The 18,682-nt window shown below is 29.4% G+C and overlaps 1 protein-coding gene across 7 annotated transcripts in view; it reads right to left on the bottom strand.

Annotated features, from left to right (window-relative positions):
• The window catches only part of LOC129912097 (allatostatin-A receptor-like), a 164,823-nt gene that overhangs the window by 86,358 nt on the left and 59,783 nt on the right, over positions 1–18,682 (bottom strand). For 2 of the 7 annotated variants that reach the window (XM_055990208.1, XM_055990207.1), the window contains exon 1: positions 17,423–17,549. The exons of 1 other annotated variant lie outside the window; for it this stretch is intronic. The gene's annotated coding sequence lies outside the window, so the exon portion shown is untranslated. Of the gene's footprint in view, positions 1–17,422; positions 17,551–17,611; positions 17,743–18,682 lie in introns of those variants that run through there. 4 more of the 7 variants (XM_055990203.1, XM_055990206.1, XM_055990202.1 and 1 more) reach the window with 4 other exon arrangements.

The following is an 18,682-nucleotide window of genomic DNA, read 5'->3' as shown; positions in this document are numbered from 1 at the left end:
TACTTTTGGTTACATTTGATCTTGTTGAACCACACTTTCATATAGATACTCGTACTTAAACATTTATTTCCAAATTCTATTTTTCATGAAAATTGGACAAAAAACTCTTAGGAACATCGTTTGCTGAATCGAAACATAAATATTTATATTGAACATAAACTCTTATTCTGTACTTTTTCCTCTGCGTAAATTGTCACATAAGGATCTATGTTGAATTTAAATGCTTAAGTTTTGATCCAGCAAACGCCTCTTAACGATTCATATTTTTATATAAAATTTTGAAAAGTGATTAGTGTGACCATTCTCTCAGAAATTAATAAGGAAATTATGTGGAATTTAGTGTTTTAAGCACACATAACACATATAGATTCCACATTTTCATAATGAATTTACTGTTCATCACTCACTAAACCGATCGTTATAAAAATGTCATTTAAAGACTTGTAAGGACTTTAAAGGATTGAAACACTTTAAAAGTCCACCAAAGTGCATCAATTAATTTGAGTTTTCCTTTCGATTAGAACGTCCAAAAACAAGCTAAACCAATACTTGCCCTATTTAGTTGAATAAAAATTTTAGCTAATTTAGTTTAGAATTTTTTTTTTGTTAGAATGCCCAAAGACATGGTTCAACACTAGAGTTGAGCGGTTTGTGGGTTAGAACAACCCACTCTCCTAGCGTTGGCGTATCTTTCCCTTCTACTTTCAACAAAATGATAAAAATCCCATTGAAATACTGAATGGACATTTATCAGAATTCAGAAACAACCCTTTTACATGCAATTTGTTTAACGTTGGTTTTTTTTTCTTCGTAGAACCCTTCTTTTATATATCACTTTTGATGTATCAATTTCATCAGTCACAATATTCACAAACGACAAAAAAAAAAAAACAATCACAATTGGATCGAAAATTCGTTGTACAGCTCCCTGAATTAAGATGCAACAATTTGATTTAAGTCCTTTGATTCAGTGCTCACACTTAAGAGGTCAAATAAAGCTATCATTGAAATGAATCATTGAACATTTTTACTTCCGTTTTTGAGACAGTAAAGTGGTAATAAGGGGTAACAACAAGAAAGTAATAAGTTGTAGGATATTTCTACTAAAAAGAACCTTTTAATTGATCAAAACTTCTCTTAAAAAAAAATTTTCTTATTTCACTGATCATTGAAAGGTTCGATGATCAAAAAAAGAAATATTTAAAAAACATGACCCTATTTGCCACAGTGCATGCATTTGTTTTATTCAAAATCGTTAAAACCGTTTTTGAAAAAAAAAAACCCTTTTCATTTTGCTCGTGCTTGAAACACTTAATTAAATTTTTCAAAACAAAATTAACACGATAAAAACCCGAATGTTTTTGTATAAGACCATTTTTAACAATGTCTCAAAATTAAATTAGTTACAGGTTAAATTTACTTTAAATCATTAAAATCCTTAGAGCAAGTTCAAAAGAGCTAAAAGAGAAAACTAAATCTCATTAAATGATTTCTTTTATAGCGAAAGCCTTTCCATTTATCTACTACTACAACTTCATTCTATACCTATTTGCTGTATACATAAATATGTATAAACATTAACGTACAGGCCAATTATGGACGATATGATGGCAGCTTATTTAATAGACTTTCCCATAACTACAAACATTTGGTTTACTTTTTGAGTTTTTTGTTCAACAAAAGAGCGCTCCTTGTTAAAAAAGCATTACTCTCTATAAAATTCCAACAACTGGCCAGGCGTTTTGAAGAGTCTTTTCATCATTTCTACACGGTTAGCATAAAATTGACCCAAATTCATTACGAATGGTTGATTGAATAATTGATGGATTCGAGCCAAGTTCAGGAGTTACCTAAATTTTCTACTAGAGGAGATTATTCTAGAAATCATGGATTAAGGCGGTGAATTCTGTTAAATTTATGATATTGGATACACAAAACGTAGCAAAAGGATGTGTACAGAGGTATATCGTGATAGCCCAATGTTATGAGTTCTATGTATATATCTTACCTAGACACAATGCTATAATGTGTTTTACTTTGGAAAACTGTGGAAAATATTCTGCAAACTGAAACTGAAATCACCAAAGCTTAATTGAGTGTTTTTTAGAACAAGGATCGCTGCGAATTTCGCGGAACAAAGCAAGGCCACGGAATAATGGTATACCAGGTATACTTTACATAGTGCTACCTGTATCTCTAGATTACTTTCATTTTGTTTCTTTTTTTTTTTGCTTTGCTTTTTTTTTTTGTTGGACTATAGCCAGATGCTGATGCTGAGGTAGAATAATTTAAGCCCATGTAAGTGCAGATAGTAGAGTGAATTACGACATGGGAGGACTCCCTGGCTCAGATGCAAGTGAAGCATTGTTTGGTTTTAGGAAAAAAAATGGTAGGTATATCCTTTTTTTCAATGAATGTAATCAGGGGCGGATCCAGGATTTTTTTCTGGGGGGGGCACAAGTGACGGATTGGCAACAAAAATCAAAAATAACAGTTAGAAATAAAATGACGACTGACTGACAAGCAGCGAATTTTAACGACGCACAGTGCGGAATTTTGGTCTAAAACCTGGCCAAAAATATTTTGGCACATTTTCCACATCAAATAGGTACCAAATGACAAAAAAGTTATTCGGAAGGAAAAATTTTCATTTTCTTGTTACAGTAAAAGCCACTTAAGTGCTTACCTACTTACCTCCTGATTAGCCGGGAGAAAAAAAAAATATAAAAAATCATAAAATGCATCATGTACAATCCTGTGCTATATTAAAGACTTAATTTGTTTCATTAAATAGTTCTTGAGAAATTGAGTAGATAAAATTTAGAAAAAAAATGTTTACGTTTTTTAATTGATTTTGTATAAAATTTTGCAATATCATGGACATATTTATACCATTATTTGATGACCTTTTAAGTCAAATACTTAAATCTTCATTCTAATAAATATTAAAGTTCTAAAAGAATAACAAAAAAAAAAAACTAAAAAATACTTTTTCCCCGGGAAACCCAGTTTTGTTTTTTTTTTTTTTTATTTGCATTACCTAAAATTTTTTTATATCTCAAGAATATTGTGTTCAAATTGTAGGTCTATTGGAGCCAAATTGACCAAGTTATGGATATTTTAATACTTCGCTTACGAACGTTTTAGTCCAGAGTTCAAAACTTTAAATCGTTCTCCCCACAACTAATGTTTTCAAAGCCGGTGCCCCTCATAACTTCAAAACTAATGCGCCTATTCTTTTGAAATTTGGGACACTATTTTTTTTTACATATTTTTAAAGGGCCCGACCCATAGAATCCGTTGCGTCCGTTGCGTCGAAGTTTTTGACTGACAGCTCGATAAAATACACACGTTTTTATGGGAAGCGACCCATAAGCGACGGATCGGACGGAGACGGACGGATTCGACGGAAGAAGTAGCCCAACTTTCTACTTTTTCATCCGTCGTATCCTTTGACATTAGTTGTCAACAATAGATCAGTTCGATTTTCTGTTTCTGAGTGCACACCGGGGATACTTTAATTGTATATTTGTGTAGAAAATGTAATAAAAGTAACATTTAATGATATATCTAATAAATTATATCAATTAAATGCTCACATTCTGTTGTTGAGTTCAATTTTACTATGCCAAAGTCATACCTACAACTCATAATTTGTTATAAAAAATTGTTTTTAACTGAAGAGCAAGTACCTACAAGAAATCTAGTCGTTTTTATTTTATTAAAAAAAAGAACAACAATAATAGTTAAAAATTTCTTGCATCAGAACTTCCTTAGTGCAAATTCAGCGATAAAATATCGAACACACCTTGGAATTTGAAGTGAGCTGTCAAAAAGCAATTCGTCATACGACGTATTCTATGGGTCACCCCTTTCTGTCCCATCCTTCAACTTCAACGGATGGATTGACGGAACGGACGCAACGGTATCCCTGGAGAAATTTTCTCAATAACATAATGTTTATAAAAATCTATAAGTAAGGGTCGCTTTTGAGGAGTTTTTTTTTTTTTAAGGGGTCTTTATTTTCGGGGTGCAATATTTTGCAAACTTCTGAAATGCAAGTTTGTTCTACATATCCAGCAGTTCAATAATATATAGGCAATGTTGTGAAGTGTTGCGGTATTTTAAAAACACTAATGTTAAAAAAAAAAACAACGAAAAAAGTGCAAATTTTTTAAGTGTGAACTTCAATTCCTCCGTATGAAAAAATAGAGTTGCATATATATATAATTTTTTTTTAGAATACCATTCATACCTTGATTGTCGATGTCCATATCAAAATTTTTCACCAAAATCACTTTGAAGTTAAAAAAAAAAACACTTAGAAAATTCACTTTTTTTTTAATAGAAAAAACATTCGTGTTTACCCTTCAACAAATAGTCGTTTATTTATTTGTGAGGTGGAGCTTTTCATGGGAAAGGGATGCAACAAACAATAAAATTCGCATTTTCAGCCAGAAATAGACAAGAGTTTCACCCAAGTTCTTTCTGTTATTATTCATATAGTTTAACAACTCTTATAATTTGATGTGCTTTAAGTATGGACCAGTTCTGGGGGGGGCACGTGCCCCCGTGCCCCCCCCCTGGATCCGCCGGTGAATGTAATGGTGCACCTGGAATAAATGTATAAGTGTACAAATAGGTAGTATATAGTTCAATTTGTTGAAAAGACCTTTAGGAATTTACTATTCGGTGAATTATTTAAAAATGACGAATTTTTTCTTGTATATAGTGGATGTGAATGAAAATTCGTATGAATGTTTCATTGAATTGAGGTGCAAACTAAAAGTGTTTTATGCACACGGTGACCATTGATAGAGTGTGCAAATATAGGGTTTAAGAAAAATTTAAATTATATTTCATTGTTATGTAAAAAAGTTAATATTTCTAGTTTTTAGAAGTAGGTACAACATTTAATTCTGGGTTTGAAGCTTCATGAGAAATAAGCAAAAAACGTGAGAAATGCAATTTTTTTTCGAATGAGGTATAAAGCCCAAGGAGAAAATCAATATTAATTTTCAGTGTGTTAACTGAAGAGCAAAAAACGTGAGAAATGCAATTTTTTTTCGAATGAGGTATAAAGCCCAAGGAGAAAATCAATATTAATTTTCAGTGTGTTAACTGAAGAGCATTGTTATGGAAAATTTTAGTTAAAATTTAGTTTTAACAATCATTTCCTGTTTTTTACCTTGATAAAAAATCTGACATTTAATTCAACCGTGGCTAGATCTATTCCGATGATTTGTTGCTTTGTTTGTTTTTAAATCACAAAAACAGCTTATAACACCAATTCTAGACAAGACATAAATACCAATGTTTGGGGCTTTAAAATAAGCTTAATCAAATTGGAAAAGACATTATGTACATTTATTTCCTGGAACCAAGAAGGGGACGCTCATCCAAGCAATGCAAAAGTTCTAAAATCATCTTTCCCGATGAACACCGAGCTTAAGCAGCTAAGAGTCAAATAACGAGCTATACCATTTTTTTTGAGAAAGTTAATAATGCTTTTCACTGTTTCCGTAAACTTAAGCGGAAACCGAACGGACTTAGCCAGAGGAATAAGCTATTCCTGTATAAGCAATTTATTATTAGGCTCATGACGTACAGCTTCCTAATTTAGGCTGGAAGCCTTACGACAAATAAGAAATTCTTCAAATTGACATCTACCTCTACCAGAATCTAGAAAACGATATCAATCCAATGATACGTAAATAGTATAAGCAGCCACTTGAAAGAAATGAGCTGAACAATGTAGTCCAAACCAGCATTAACACTGAATTTTCACCTCTGAAATTTTCGTTACCCAATTTATTTCATACTTAAAGTAAGAACTAGTACAGAAAAGTTAGTACAAAAACAGGCATTTTGTGGAACGAAATACAGGAAGGCTGAATTTTTCAAATCTAAAAGAGGGGTATTAGAAAAGCTTAAGTCCTGGTTTTCGGAACGCCACCCCCTGGTGAAATCCGCCATTTTGGAAAACGCGAAGCACTATTGGTCCCATGGAAATGGTTATCAGACCAAAGTTCTTGTAAATTTAGTTATATTTTTCTTTGTGATACATTATTTTTCTGAGCCGGCAATAGTTTTGAGGTTATGCTGTTTTAATTTATTTTTTTCGGTTTTCTTAAGATTTTATCATTACCGGTTATAGACTATCGAATTTCGAGTAATTTGGTATATTTTTGAGAGTCATGCGATGTAAGTTATTGATCTAAAAACTAGAGTTTTAGTACAGAAAAGTTAGTAAAACAGGCATTTTGTGGAACGAAATATAGGAAGGCTGATTTTTTTCAAATCTGAAAGAAGGGTATTTGAAAAGTCCTAGTATTCGGGATGCCAACCCCCTGGCGTCCTATCATAGAGACTGAGAAAAATTAAAAAAAAAAAAAAAAAAAAATAGAAAATAAAACAACATAACCTCAAAAGTATTGTCCTAGCTGAAAACAGTGAATGCACAAGAAAAGATATTTATATTATTTTACAGCTTCGGTCAAGCCAATAGTTTAGTAGATAAAGACCAATTCGCGTTTTTCAAAATGCCGGATTTCGCCAGGTGTTTGGCGTCCAGAAAACCAGGACTTTTTCTAATACCCTTCTTTCAGATTTGAAAAAATCAGCTTTCCTGTATTTCATTATACGAAAAAGTCTATCCTTCCTGTACTAAACTACTTTTATTTCAGTTTTACAGACGGTACTTTTTCCCTTGCTTTGTATATATTTTTAAATAATTATTCGATTACGATTATCTAATGGCTATATCTGCTTTCACTTTATGTCTTAATTTAAAAAAAAATTAAAAGATTTAATGAAGATATTGCTTTATATATAATTATCATGGACATGGGTCACTGTGGCGTATACGCAATATTTTTTTCTTTGACAAGTTGTTTTTTGCGTTTTTGACACGAATCTTCATCCAATAATGCTTCCAAATTTATACCTCCAGTCTTCCGTTTCGTTAATTGTTTTCAACGTCAATTTTCCACCGGCAACTTCGGTCTTAACCATATGCTGTTAGAAGGAGTTACCGATGCAGATATTATATTCAAATTTATTAAGTAAACCAAAATTTCTCGTGCTTGACGCTTGTTCTGCACAACAAAAGTTTGAAATAAAAGTCAACACCTTATTAATTAACCCTTTAAAAAATAAAATGGGTTGGGTCGCACGAACTTGCTCTTAGAGTTCAAGTTGCTTAAATTTTTAAGACTTTTTATATAGAAATTTGGAAAATGTAGGTACCTACTATGGGTACAGAAAAAAAATGAAAAACAAAAAATAAAATCCGTTTTTTAAAAAAATTAAATAAAATCTGAAATTAAATTGCCCCCGAAAATGCAGTTTTGATTGATATATTAAGAAAAAAAAAAAATGTTCAAAATCGTTAGAGCCGTTTTTTTAAAAAATAATTTTTCATAAATAATTTCTTGGAAAAAATTTTAAAAAAAATGGTAGGTATGCGATTTTATAGAATTAACTGATTAACATCTAAACACAAAATTTCAAAAAAATTCAATGTCCCATTTTCGAAAATTTGATTATTCAAAAAAAAAAAAAAATTTCAAAATTTTTTTAAAAATCCAAAAATTATTTTTTTGGAAATTTTATTTTTGGTTTATATTTAAACAACGAAACTTTCTTCACAAAAAGTTTCGTCAATCGGTCCATTCGTTTAGGCTGTAGAACCTTATACAGACAGACAGACAGACAGACTGGCAGACGGACTTCCGGGACCCACTTTTTTGGCATTCTCTACCATCGTAATGTCATGGAAAAATGTAATCTCAACTTTTTTTTTTGTACGAATGCATAAATTGATATACAGGGTGTCCCAAAAGTTAACGTCGAAACGAAAACGGTAGTTAGGGTAGGTGGTGACAGTTATCAGAAAAATAATTTAAAAAATCGCAGCCATATATTTTGGGAGTTATGGGCATTTGAAAAAAAGTCGAAAAAATGGTCACCCTGTGACGGTTTTTCATGTGCCGTGACTACAAATCTTAATTTTTCTCTTTTTTTCTTTTGTTACGGAACCTTGCATAACCCTGCTATCAAATGCATTCAACAATTTTAACTCAGCTGCATCAGTTTTAAAGTAAATATTACTTTTTTACCCAACTTAGTACTAAAAATTTTTGCATGACTCTAATTCAATGATTTCTTAAGAAAAAAAATTGTATCTCTGTTTTTTATGAACTATTCCCAACAATGTTATACCATTTTGAAAAGAGAATTGAACACACCAACTTTTAAGGCAACTTGCCGAAACATTGTAGTGCATTATTTTTACACTACGGCTCATTGAATTAGAGTCATGCAAAATTTTTTAGTACTAAGTTGGGTAAAAAAGTAATATTTTTTTTAAACCTGATGCAGCTGAGTTAAAATTTTTGAATGCATTTGATAGCAGGGTTATTCAAGGTTCCGTAACAATAGAAAAAAATGAAAAAAATCAAGATTTGTAGTCACGGCATATGAAAAACCGTCACAGGGTGACCATTTTTTCGACTTTTTTTCAAATGCCCATAACTCCCAAAATATATGGCTGCGATTTTTTTAAATATTTTTCTGATAACGGTCACCACCTACCCTATCTACCGTTTTCGTGTCGACGCTAACTTTTGGGACACCCTGTATAGTACCTACACCTACATATATTGCAAGTAAAATGATATCTACTTAATAATTTACTAATGGGTTGTGTCAAGGATAAAAAATCGTTTCAATGGAAAATTACATTAGTAACGTTTGACAAATATTTATTTTTATGTTAAAAGTACTCGAACATAACTTTATTTGCCAAAGTTCACACAAAAATTTGGTGTCTAATTGTTAAATCAAGCTCTATTTTTTAAGAACCTTATACTTGAATATAATTCTTACCTACATTTGACCCGTATAAACTTAGCATGACAACTTTTGAAAAGTAAATTTTTTTTTGGCTCAGTAATTGCCGCATAATTGCCGTGCTTATGCCGTGAAGTCAAAAAAATTGCCGCGCGCTTAGTTTGGTCAGAATCGGTAAACCAAGTTTGTCATGCTAACTTTATATAAAGTTAGCATGACAAATTTTAATTTTTGATCAATTTAAATTTTTTTTTCTCTAATTATTTAAAGTTTAATTGCCGTAATTATGCCGTGAAATCGAAAATAATATATCTCTTTTGGTTTTCTCAAAAAAAAATAAAATGTATTTTTTGTTAACCCTATTCCATATAAAGTTAGCATGACACACCCTGTATTTCTTAAATCCTTGGTCAATTTGAAAATTTTTTTGGCCAATTAATTGCCGCATTGGGTTAATATAAAAACTGCAAACTCAAAAAAATTGCCGCGCTTTTGGTTTTTTCAAAAAAAATTAAAAACTGTTTTTGGCCTCATATCGTATAAAGTTAGCATGACAAACCATCTATTTCTTAAATCCTTGGTCAATTTGAAAATTTTTTTGGCCAATTAATTGCCGCATTGGGTTAATATAAAAACTGCAAACTCAAAAAAATTGCCGCGCTTTTGGTTTTTTCAAAAAAAATTAAAAACTGTTTTTGGCCTCATATCGTATAAAGTTAGCATGACAAACCATCTATTTCTTAAATCCTTGGTCAATTTGAAAATTTTTTTGGCCAATTAATTGCCGCATTGGGTTAATATAAAAACTGCAAACTCAAAAAAATTGCCGCGCTTTTGGGTTTTTCAAAAAAAATTAAAAACTGTTTTTGGCCTCATATCGTATAAAGTTAGCATGACAAACCATCTATTTCTTAAATCCTTGGTCAATTTGAAAATTTTTTTTGGCCAATTAATTGCCGCATTGGGGCCAAAAACAGTTTTTAATTTTTTTTTGAAAAAACCAAAAGCGCGGCAATTTTTTTGAGTTTGCAGTTTTTATATTAACCCAATGCGGCAATTAATTGGCCAAAAAAATTTTCAAAATTGACCAAGGATTTAAGAAATAGATGGTTTGTCATGCTAACTTTATACGATATGAGGCCAAAAAACAGTTTTTAATTTTTTTTGAAAAAACCAAAAGCGCGGCAATTTTTTTGAGTTTGCAGTTTTTATATTAACCCAATGCGGCAGTTAATTGGCCAAAAAAATTTCCAAATTGACCAAGGATTTAAGAAATAGATGGTTTGTCATGCTAACTTTATACGATATGAGGCCAAAAACAGTTTTTATTTTTTTTTGAAAAAACCAAAAGCGTGGCAATTTTTTTGAGTTTGCAGTTTTTATATTAACCCAATGCGGCAATTAATTGGCCAAAAAAATTTTCAAATTGACCAAGGATTTAAGAAATAGATGGTTTGTCATGCTAACTTTATACGATATGAGGCCAAAAACAGTTTTTAATTTTTTTTGAAAAAACCAAAAGCGCGGCAATTTTTTTGAGTTTGCAGTTTTTATATTAACCCAATGCGGCAATTAATTGGCCAAAAAAATTTTCAAATTGACCAAGGATTTAAGAAATAGATGGTTTGTCATGCTAACTTTATACGATATGAGGCCAAAAACAGTTTTTAATTTTTTTTGAAAAACCCAAAAGCGCGGCAATTTTTTTGAGTTTGCAGTTTTTATATTAACCCAATGCGGCAATTAATTGGCCAAAAAAATTTTCAAATTGACCAAGGATTTAAGAAATAGATGGTTTGTCATGCTAACTTTATACGATATGAGGCCAAAAACAGTTTTTAATTTTTTTTGAAAAAACCAAAAGCGCGGCAATTTTTTTGAGTTTGCAGTTTTTATATTAACCCAATGCGGCAATTAATTGGCCAAAAAAATTTTCAAATTGACCAAGGATTTAAGAAATACAGGGTGTGTCATGCTAACTTTATATGGAATAGGGTTAACAAAAAATACATTTTATTTTTTTTTGAGAAAACCAAAAGATATATATTATTTTCGATTTCACGGCATAATTACGGCAATTAAACTTTAAATAATTAGAGAAAAAAAAATTTAAATTGATCAAAAATTAAAATTTGTCATGCTAACTTTATATAAAGTTAGCATGACAAACTTGGTTTACCGATTCTGACCAAACTAAGCGCGCGGCAATTTTTTTGACTTCACGGCATAAACACGGCAATTATGCGGCAATTACTGAGCCAAAAAAAAATTAACTTTTCAAAAGTTGTCATGCTAAGTTTATACGGGTCTACATTTGAGCTTGTGAATCACAAGTAAAAATCATGCAAGTGATTCTATTTGAAAGATGATTATTTAATTCTTTTTATTTGAGCACGATTTCGATTCAGGATGTTTGAAAATCAAATACCATCGTAGATATATTTCTGTTTGCAAAAACGTAAAAGTGAATTTCAAAATTTTCAAATTCTGTCTGTTTGCCTGTCATTGTGAATGCATGTCACGTAAAAAGAGCTGCACCAAAATCGTTGTTTTTTATTTGTGTACGTACATTTTTTGAGTTTTATTTTAGAACCAAAGATAACGTCTAGCACTTTTGCAATATAACTGGAAAGATATGTATTTTTTTATTTAATTTGTTTTTGTGTGTGTTGTATGGAGGCGAATTTATACAAAAATTAGACATTTTAAGTTTTAACAAAGAAGATACACAACTATAGAAAACAATGTTTTTAAAAAATACACAAACTCATAGTCAGTGTTAGAATTTCTGTTTAGATTAAGCAACCATATTCAGTAAATTTACGAATTTACAGAATATTATTATTTTATGATAATGGAAACTGTTTAATGTTTACATGGTCTAAATCCAGAGAAAAAACTATGAGCGGATTTTAGCTTATACACCTGATATTTCAACAAAATTTATTTTACCGTAAAATATTCCTGAGGATTACAAACTCAAATAAAATAACAGTTATACATTCTCTAAATCCCAATACATATCAAATAAAGAAAAAAATTTAATAACTCTAGAAAAATCGATTATACATCAGAAATCAAAGATTTTTAAACGAATTCTATTAAAAAATTTCACAATTTGTTTTCATGTTAATAAATTCGTTGAAGACCTTTAATAAATTAAATCTACATCAACTAAGCAGATGTTTTTGATGTTTTAATCTCGAAATTAACTGGAATTGAATTAAATTTAACCTTTTATTTTGTATTCTAGAAAAATTCCCAATTTTTATTATGAAAACACTCCATTCTTGATAGCTATTAATTTTCAGAACTGGAATTTGTAAACACTTCATAGATCATGTTTGAATATTAATTATAACTATGATTTTTTAATAATTTAAAATATTAAATATTTAAAATAAATTCTGAGAAAACAAAGTTTATTATTTTATAAGAGTATTATTATTTAAAAATTCTGTTATTGATCCAAATAATAGTGTGAATAAATAAGATTATTCGATATGGTATTTTATGTTAAAATAAAGTACAAAATATAATTTAATTTAAAAATAAAATATTTTGTTATTAAACAAATTCTAAGAAATTTATATTGCTTACATGTAAAAGTGTCGTAAATACATTTTGTATCAACAATGCATATTTGATTAATATAAATGTTGTTTTAATTTAATACAACTTTACTGGGAAATAACTTTGATTTATTTATATTTAGATTGTGGTATAAATTAATTAATTTTATCATTCAGAATATTCTCTATTTGTATTTCCTTGAATAAAGATCTTAATCTTGTTTGAATATAAAAACGTAAAAAACAAAAGCACAAAGAAAAATACATATTTTTAAATTAAAGCCAATTCGATTGAGATTGATAAAATAATTTAAACTTCTTTGAAATTGTTATCAGAAAATTAAATATTTTCCTCAGACATACGTATATTAAAAAAAAATTTAAACACATTGCAATTTGAATGTATGTATGTAATACATACTTCAATAAAATGAAAATATCTTTTTACTGAAAAATCTTTGTGTTTCATCTACGAATACAAATTCACTGAACTGCTCTCCACGAAAAACTTGTCAATTTTATTGAGATTGCATGTTCTATCACATGCCCTTTCCTCGTGATAGATATATCGCACACACGTATTCATTTTTAAATGTTTTATATCTGGCTTCTCTTTGATATCGGAAATTTAAAAAAAATTCAGGACACGTAATTTGACTTATTAACGCATGTTCAAGCACAATGAGTGAAAAAGCAATGCTTTTTTTTACAACAAGTCACGATGAAGCATTTAATTATTATTAAAACAGTTCAATTGGTATGTTGATTATTATTATTATAACGAAACAAACAGGACAAACAGGACTCTTTAAAATTGTTGCTTTTTGCAAACAACGCTGTGGTATAAAATAAAGTAATGACAGTTTTTAAATGAAAATAATATTTTGTGACAAAAAAAAATTAAATATTTAATACCTACCTCATCTGGATTAACGAAATTTTAGCCATTATAAAAGCTAAGAGCTGAAGTGAACCAAGTCACAAAAAGTGAATTCGGTGATATAACGTCTAACTGTTAAAGTAAATGCGCTACCTCTGAATCTTATGGGTAAAATTTTTTTTGAACAAATGACAATTTGAAACGAAACACTTTATGAACAAACTAATGCCAGATCTTAGTACAATTAAACTTTGTGCAAATTTTTGTACTAGATTTGAATTTTTTATTTTTTCTGACTTGGTCCGTTACAGCTGTTACAAAAAGGAAATTACATTTACACAATACTGTTTGTACATGCAGACAAGATAAGAACATCAAAAGTTACTGTCTGAACAAATTGAAGTGCTTTCTCGACTTGTGTTCAAATTATATTTTTATACTATGTTATCTTCATTCCTCGTTATGATTCCGCAACCCAAACTAATATGTTTTTTAATGCAGTTGAATTTATGTACTTGCTTCTTTATCTAAATCAGACTGAATGTAAAGTTTTGAAAGTTACACTCTAAAAATATCAATTCTAAAGGTTAGCATGTATGCATAATATTTATACTCATAAAAGACAGGATAATTAACTGAAATGCAAAACTTTGTTCCACAAAGTTAATTGTATTTATAATTAAGATTGCTTATAGATCTTTATATTTATTAAAAAAATTTATTAAATAATTAATTAAAGGCAGTTTTGGAAAAATATAATTTTTTCTTTCATATAATTGAAGGTATTGAACGGTATTCACTTTTTCTTAACTTAGTTTAGGACTCAACTCTTAAGCTTTCAGAATTTTATAAGTATAGAGCCTATCAAAGGAAATAAAATGCATGAGTAGGTCGTAATGATTTTTTCTTATCTAATGCCTTCTTATTTGTATCGTTTAGTTAACTATGTGGGTTAGACTGATTAAAAAAAGCATTTGTTCAAAGCATTTTTGAAAATATTGTTGGAAATGACGAAAAAAAAATACTGTAAAAGTCTCAGCCCTTAATATTAACATTAAGTACCGCCGCATCGCAAATTTCTATTTCCCATATGATTTGCATGGGAAAGATTGTGTTTTTGAGTTTGGAATCTTATAACTTTTTAATGGTTCATCAAAAAGGTTAGATTTTATCATTTTCTTGTATAAAATTGAACGCTCTACATTAATTTTTTTGATAAACTGCCCCGTTTGGAAGTTATTCAACTTTAAAATATAAAATGTAATTTTGTCTTCATTTTTGTTCAATATTTTGACGAAACTATAAGGTTTTCCAAACAATTTGTATTCTATGTTGTGTTTTGGTTTCACAGATCTTTTTATATAACTCTCAAACCCCTAATACTATCATATTAGATTTCTTCAATAAATTCGAATTATTCATTTTTTCAACTAAAAATTATTTTAATTAATTTTTCGCGTCGGTTTTTTTAAATTTTTATAAATGCATTTTGTAGAGCGTTCAATTTTATACAAGAAAATGATTACATCTAGCATTTTTGATGAACCATTAAAAAGTTATAAGATTCCAAACTCAAAAACACAATCTTTCCCATGTAGGAAAATCATATGGGAAATATGATTTTTTTGGCTTACAAATCTTCAACACCTTGCCAAATGAACTCAAGTCAGAAAACAACCTAAACAGCTGTAAACGTCAAATTATATATGTATTTTGTTAGATTCCACAATTAATTGTATAATCTGTTATTTCTCATAATTGTATTTTTTTATATTTTTTTTTTTTTTGTTATATGTTTGTAGGTAATTTAATTATTTAAATTGTTAAATTATTGTTATTTATTAATTGCGTTGTACTCTTAACACGTTAGAAAGTAAAAACAAAGAAGACTTAATGTACCATGTTTTTTGTAAATAATAGCTGAAGTACTAAAAAAACCAACAAACTAAACTAGGTACATTGTATAAGCTCTAGATCAAAAGATATAACGTGTTTAGAAAAAGAACATCTTTTCACCGTTATCTCATAATTTTGAATATGAAACTAATTGAAATTTTGTACAATAATAGTTTATTTTATTACCTACCTACAGTATAAATTTCATTCATCTATCTGTTAAAACAAAAAAGTTATAATCAATTGCTTTTTCCTGTCGCTTTTTCTTTTCATCTTGTTTTAAATCACTACGATTTTAAGCAGTTACTCCCCATAAAATGTGTTACTTACTGCATCGTATAGATTTTAATCATAAACTGAAATCGATATTTCAAAAACGCAAAAATTCCTTTTATAGATTTTGGTTCTAAGTTGAAGATACCTGACATAAAATCATTTGAAAAATTTAGTCTGATGAGTGTAAATTCGGCGTAGTGAAAATAGTTTTTTGAAGAAAATAGGTGTTTTGTTTTTCTTGTGAAACACAGCTGTTTGACTCAACCTAATTACAGAGATATAAATTCCTTTTGACATTTGCAGTAATAACCCAGATTTACAAAACGACATATAGCATTGAATTTATAAATGGCAGAACTACAAGTTTCATGAAACGTTATGAAATGATAACATATGGCTATGACAAAGTTAAATAAGAAACTGTTATAAGAAAATTACATCTTTCTCGGAACCAGAAGTTTTTAGTAAAATTTCAAGAAGTTTATGGTTGCATATTTTAATACTAGTTCTCTGGTTGATATACCTACACATTTTCAGACACTGACAACGGCTGAAAAAAATTATGCACTCAAAAACTAGTTGACTGAATAACCAAAACGATTTTGCTTTTTTTGTATCCTTTATCATAGGTAGTAATATCAAGTTTGATATTTTCCACTTACTTTTCTACCTTCTGATATAAGTATTTATTTGCTCCAAGAAAAATCGAATATCAAGTCTTCCATAGAAAATAACTTATTCTTTTATGTCAAGATATTTCAAAAAAAGTACAACTCTTCTTTTTCAAATTAAAGCAGTCACAAAAGATACAACTCACATATCATTCATTACAATATTCTCATCTTTCCATTGAATTTTCTTAGAATTCAAGCTTCCTAGAAGCTTGCTTTCAAGTTTCAATGTTTGAATTTTTTTCATTTAAAAAAAAAAATAAATACCTGAACTCATATTGATATGTAGGATTCTTTAAAGTGCAGAAATATTTTTATTTGATGTATGACATCAGATTAGTATATGTGCCCCTGTCCATAACAAAGTGAATCTTCCTTTCCAACTTTTATGTCGATATATTATACATGGAAGACTTTGAAATAGATCAATGCAACAAAAAGAAAATTGACAAAGTTTTCTTGTAGTAGTTTTACCGCAGGCAGTCAGTAGTTGTTGCTGATGTCCTTCGATGATTTTCTGTCTTCTTTTTTTTTTCTATTTTAAACAACAACCTTATTCACTTACATTGTACTTGATGTAGAAGGAAAATTCTGTATAAAATTATTCATAAGAACTCAACCTTTTTCATTCAAAGATTGTGGACGAGAGCACTCCAGCACTTCTTCTTCTATTCAATTCACGTCGTCAATCTTCAATGTCAAGAAAGAAGATGCTTGTTATGCTAGATAGGTAGATACATCAAAGAAAGTTCAACAAAATACAACAAACAAAAATCTTATTGAACTGGAAAAAATCTGTATCACCACACCAACTTGTTGTGTTGGTTGGTATATGTTATGGTGAATTTCACAAGTATTTTGGTACTTCAAGTTGAAGTTGATCTTCAACAATATACACCAAACGTGTTTTGAATTTGTTTTGAGTGGAAATATTGCTACATATAAGGGTTTTTTCTTCCAAAATAAGTTCATTCGAAATGGATATTTTTTTTTCTATTGTCGGATATGGAGTGCTCTCCATATCCGACAGACCAAAAGATTTTTTAACCAATTTCGCTAGTCAAATTGGTTATAAGCTTACACATTTTGCAAGTGAGTAAATTGCTCATTAAAATTAAGCGTCAATAAGGAAATACAACGCAGATACGAGATACATGCGTTTTACGCTTTGGAAAATACTCGATGAAATCCCGAAATATAAAATATCAAATCACAAATTTTAAAACTATGAACATTTTCCAAATAAACCAAAACTAAAAAAATTAATTACTTACTGCTTGTTTGGCTGTGTTTTAATATCAAAAAGGACTTTCAAAATGATGCATCATGTTGCTAACATACTGTTTTTCTGGATAATGAAACAACAAACGTAATCAAAGAATTTTCTAAATTGGACTTATGTATGTATATGTATGTATGTTGTAAGCCGACTAAATTTTACAAATAATAAAATGCTCATTTACCTCTTATTCCAATATTGAATACATTGGTAAATCAACAAACACTTTTTTCTTGAAATTCTGCCTTTCAAAATTTTTGATTTTATACTGAAAATTTTTTTTTACCCTATTATGATTTCGAAATTTGAAGTTAAAGTGACGGAAATATCGAAACTTATTGATGAAAAAATAGAGCTCAATTTTAATATTGTTTATATGTAGGTTGCATATCTGCAGGTTTTTCCATAAAAAGTACAACAATATGATTCTCAGCCAGCGATTTGTATCCAAATTTAACAAAAAATCGATCTAACCTATTCTTTTTAAAGCTCGCAACAGATTTTTTATTAGGAGCCCTGATGTAACTTTCTGTAATAAAAAAAATGTTATACCTATGAATAAACCAAATCTCAATTTTCTTAACATAAAATTACATCGGTCACTGCGGTGTATACGTAACATTTCTATTATTCAATAAGTAAAGAAAAAAATCTGTTTGGATTAACAAATTATAAGAAGAGTTGACCTCAGTGGACCATTCTCTGATCTTTATTATACCAAAACCATTTTATGTGATAGAAAGTAAGTCAAAATTTAACATTTCATTTTGTTGGTTATTGTGGCCTTTTCAGTGTTAAGCTCGTGATGATGTAAAAAACATTTTTAATTTTGTATGGAATAATAATCAACGCACGGTGAGAGAGTAACCAACGTAAAAACAACGTCAGAATCTGTCCAAAGTACATTATGTTCTTGTCGTGTGATCGGCCACAACAGATGCTTTCAACTAGGGTGTAATTACACTTGCAATATAATAAACAATATCACTCAGTATTTTGTCTTAACGACTTCAAGATGTAGATTTGTTTAGTTTATATCAAGTTACTTCGTAACAATTATTTTTATGCTTTAAAGATGGCTAAATATTAAACTTTTTTGAGATGCAAGACCTATAGATAAAATGAAGATCACGTGGATTTAAGTGGAATGAGATAAAAATTTTGTTTTTAGCCGGTTCTGGTAGCTAGGTATAACGGTTTTTAAACGTTGGACTTATTCCGTTCTTGCAACTTACGGTTTGAAAAATTTGAATGA

Source organism: Episyrphus balteatus, chromosome 2 (genome assembly GCF_945859705.1).
Source record: "Episyrphus balteatus chromosome 2, idEpiBalt1.1, whole genome shotgun sequence".
Classification (NCBI taxonomy): domain Eukaryota; kingdom Metazoa; phylum Arthropoda; class Insecta; order Diptera; family Syrphidae; genus Episyrphus; species Episyrphus balteatus.
The sequence above is the reverse complement of the archived record's forward strand: the minus strand, read 5'-3'. Positions and strand labels throughout refer to the sequence as shown.